The 4588-nt window shown below is 41.6% G+C and overlaps 1 pseudogene; it reads left to right on the top strand.

The window, feature by feature from the left end:
- Positions 1-2615: 2615 nt before the first annotated feature.
- On the top strand, positions 2616-3804 carry LOC100656795 (olfactory receptor 7E178-like; annotated as a pseudogene).
- Positions 3805-4588: the final 784 nt, after the last annotated feature.

Here is a 4588-nt window from a genome sequence, read left to right as displayed (position 1 = left end):
TGTATGATTTGAATATTTATCAAACAGTTATCAAAATTCAATGTCCAATTAGCCAAGGGAGGGGATATATACTTTATTTTAATTATTTTTAATTGTACTTTAGATGAAGGTTTACAGAACGCACTAGTTTCTCATTAAACAGTTAATACACATATCGTTTTGTGACATTGGTTAACAATCCCATGACATGTCAACACTCTCCCTTCTCAATCTCGGGTTCCCTATTACCAGCTTTCCTGTTCCCTCCTGCTTTCTAGTCCTTGCCCATGGACTGGTGTGCCCCTCTAGTATTGTTTTGTTTTATGGGCATGCTCAATCTTTGGCTGAAGGACGAACCTTAGGACTGAGTTCATTGCTGAGTTGAAAAGGTGTCTGGGGCCATACTCTCAGAGTTTCTCTAGTCTCTGTCAGGCCAGCAAGTCTGGTCTTTCTTTTTGAGTTAGAATTTTGTTCTACATTTTTCACCAGCTCTGTCTGAGCCCCTCTATTGTGATCTCTGTCAGAGCAGTCAGTGAAGGTAGCCAGGCACCATCTAGTTGTATTGGACTCAGTCTGGTGGAGGCCATGGTAGATGTGGTCTATTAGTCCTTTGGACTAATCTTTCCTTTGTATCTTTAGTTTACTTCATTCTTCCTTGCTCCTGAAGGGATGAGACCAGTGGAGTATCCTAGATGGCCACACACAGGCTCTTAAGACTCCACATGCCATTCAGCAAAGTAGAATGTAGAACATATTCTTTATAAACTATGTTAAGCCACTTGAGGTAGATGTCCCCTGAGACCATGGTCCCCATAGCCCTCAGCCCAGCAATTCAGTCCCTCAGGGAGTTTGGGTGTGTCTGTGGAGCTTCCATGACCTTGCCTTGTACAAGTTGTGCTGGCTTCCCCAGTATCATGTATTGTATTACCCTTCACTAAATTTATCATTTATTCTCTATTTAGTGTTTTTCCATCCCCACCTATCTCCTCCCTCATAACCATCAAAGATTGTTTCTTTTTGTGTATAAACCTTTTCATGAGTTTTTGCAATAATGGTCTCATACAATATTTGTCCTTTTGTTATTGACTTATTTCAGTCAGCATAATGTCATCCAGATTCATCCATGTTAGGAGATGCTTCACAGGTACGTCACTTTTCTTTTCATGAGTTTTTGCAATAATGGTCTCATACAATATTTGTCCTTTTGTCATTGACTTATTTCAGTGAGCATAATGTCATCCAGATTCATCCATGTTATGAGATGCTTCACAGATACATCGTTTTTCTTTATTGTTGCATAATAGTCCATTGTGTGTATGTACCACAGTTTGTTTATCCATTCGTCTGTTGATGGGCATCTAGGTTCTTTCCATCTTTTTGCTATTGTCAACAATGCTGCAATGAACATGGGTATGCATATGTTTATTCATGTGATGGCTTTTATTTCTGTAGGATATGTTCCTAGGAGTGCGATTGCTGGATCATATGGTATTTCTATTTCTAGCTTTCTAAGGAAGCACCATGTCATTTCCAAAATGCTTGTATCATTTTGCAGTCACACCAGCAGTGCATAAGAGTTCTGATCTCCCCACAGCCTCTCCAACATTTGTTATTTCCTATATTTTTTGATTTGTGCCAGTAATGCCGGGATATCTCACTGTGGTTTTGTTTTGCATTTCTCTAATGGTCAGTGATCATGAGCATTTCCTCATGTGTCTGTTGGCTGCTTTAATGTCTTCTTTGGTGAAGTGCCTGTTTATTTCTTTTGCCCATTTTTTTATAATGAGGATATATACTTTAAAAGATTTTTAAAGGTGACCCACATGTTTGAATGACCATGTATCTCCATATAAGATGGATGTCAGAAAACCAAAGAATGATGAAAACCTGTGAAGATAATTGACATATAAACATACTCTCTGATTACGAGCATTTTAATTTAGAATCCAGCTAAGGAGGTCCCTGGCTGAAGCAAAAGGTTTGAGCTTGACTACTAACATAAAGGTTGGTTGTTTGAATGCAACTTTCAGCATCATGAAAGAAAGGCCTGGTGATCTGCTTTTGTAAAGATGAAGGCCATGAAAACTCTGTGGAGCAGTTCTATTCTGCAACACACGGAGTCGCCATGAGTTGGAATCAACTCAATGAAGGTTTTTTTTTTAAATGTGTTCCTATCCTGTATATGTTGTTTTATAAATATTCTAAATCAAGGGAATTTATAGCACTGTACTCGGTTATGTAAAGTACTTTTGACTGCTTCTTAAAAAGAACAGCCAGTTTCCATTGAGTAAATTCTGATCCATGGTGACACTGTGTGTGTCCGAGTAGAACTATGCCACACTGGGTTTTCAGTGACTGATTTTACAGAAGTAGATCACCAGGCCTTGTTTCTGAGGTGCTTCTGGGTAGGCTCCAACCTTTTGCCTAGCAGCCAAGTGTGTTAACTGTTTGCACACCCTGGAATGGCAAGTACTTCTTATTGTCCTTTAATTGAAAAGATCTTTTTCTTAAAAAAAAGGGTATTTCTTATTGCGTATGTTTCTCTCATAGAGGAGTGTGATATTTCACTCTTTCTATGAACTCGTTATCATAAAATGTCCTTGCCATTTTAACATTCTTTAGCCTAGCATCTCTAAAGTGGTTGGGTACAGAAAAAAGTGAATAGCACAGAAAAAAATGAGGAATGAGGAAAGACTTTTGAAAAATACAGTGGTTGGGCTTGGTGTAACTGAGTAATATTGCTGAAAAGTACTGGGGTATTAGGTCCCTAAGTGTGAACACGGGAGTTTGTGGGCTTGTGAGTTTCTTGAATTCAAAATACACAACACTGGGTGGCTGTTTACCTGTATCCTTTTAACAATCCTCTTTTCTTTTTCCAAAACTGTTGAAAGTGCATGGAGCCACGGAATCTAACAGGTGTCTCTGAATTCCTCCTCCTGGGCCTCTCTGAGGACCCAGAACTGTAGCCCCTCCTCTTTGGGCTGTTCCTGTCCATGTACCTGCTCACTGTGACTGGGAACCTACTCATCATCCTGGCTGTCACCTCTGACTCCCATCTCCACACCCCCATGTACTTCTTCCTCTCCAACCTGTCCTTGGCTGACATTGGTTTCATTTCCATCACAGTCCCAAAGATGCTAGTGAACATTCAGACACGGAGCAAATCCATCACCTATGGGGGCTGCCTGATACAAATGTTCTTTTTTTTACCTCTTTGGATGCCTGGACACTCTGCTTCTCACTGTGATGGCTTATGACCGGTTTGTGGCCATCTGTCACCCCCCGCACTACACAGTCATCATGAACCCCCGCCTCTGTGGCTTGCTAGTTTTGGTGTCCTTTTTCATAAGCCTTTAGGACTCCCAGCTGCACATTTCAATGGTGTCACAACTTACCTTCTGCACAGATGTGGAAATCCCTCATTTCTTCTGTGAACCCCCTCAACTTTTTAACCTTGCATGTTCTGACGCCTCCATCTATATCGTATTGATATATTGTATTGTTGTCATCTTTGTTGGTGTTCCAAAGTCAGGGATCCTTTTCTCTTACAGTCGAATTGTTTCCTCCATTCTGAGAGTCTCATCTTCAGGTGGGAAGTATAAAACCTTTTCCACCTGTGGCTCTCACCTGTCGGTTGTTTGCTTATTTTATGGAACAGGCCTTGGAGTGTACCTCAGTTCAGCTGTCTCATTTTCTTCCAGGAAGAGTTCATTGTCCTCAGTGATGTATACCGTGGTCACCCCCATGGTGAACCCCTTCATTTACAGCCTGAGGAACAGAGACATCAAGAGGGTCCTGTGGAGGCTTCTCAGCAGGACAGCCTAATATCAGCACGTGTGTCATCTTTCTGGCATGTGGGTTGGAAAAGATGTCAAAACCTAACATCATAAATCTTACCTCTTGGTTATATGATTTTTGTAGCTTTCAGAGGTTTTCATCTCAAGATTTCATATCTGAGCATTGCTTCCTGTGTCACATGTTTTTTTGAATAGTGGGGGTGTTCTGGGATATGCTAATCTGCATAATCAAATCCCATGGTAGCTATGGCTCCATCTGTACCTTCTCATCTAGGACCCAGGATTTTTGGTATAATGCAGAACTCTATTTTTTTTTTATTAATTTTTATTGAGCCTCAAGTGAACGTTTACAAATCAAGTCAGACTGTCACATATAGGTTTATATACATCTTACTCCGTACTCCCACTTGCTCTCCCCCTAATGAGTCAGCCCTTCCAGTCTCTCCTTTCGTGACAATTTTGCCAGCTTCCAACTCTCTCTATCCTCCCATCCCCCCTCCAGACAGGAGATGCCAACACAGTCTCAAGAGTCCACCTAATATAATTAGCTCACTCTTCATCAGCAACTCTCTCCTACCCACTGTCCAGTCCCTTTCATGTCTGATGAGTTGTCTTCGGGGATGGTTCCTGTCCTGTGCCAGCAGAAGGTTTGGGGACCATGATCACCAGGATTCCTCTAGTCTCAGTCAGACCACTAAGTAAGGTCTTTTTATGAGAATTTGGGGTCTGCATCCCACTGATCTCCTGCTCCCTCAGGGGTTCCCTGTTGTGCTCCCTGTCAGGGCAGTCATCGATTGTGGCCGGGCACCAAC

This window comes from Loxodonta africana, chromosome 3 (genome assembly GCF_030014295.1).
Source record: "Loxodonta africana isolate mLoxAfr1 chromosome 3, mLoxAfr1.hap2, whole genome shotgun sequence".
Taxonomy (NCBI): Eukaryota; Metazoa; Chordata; class Mammalia; order Proboscidea; family Elephantidae; genus Loxodonta; species Loxodonta africana.
Note: the sequence above shows the minus strand (reverse complement) of the source record. Positions and strands in the feature narration are given on the sequence as shown.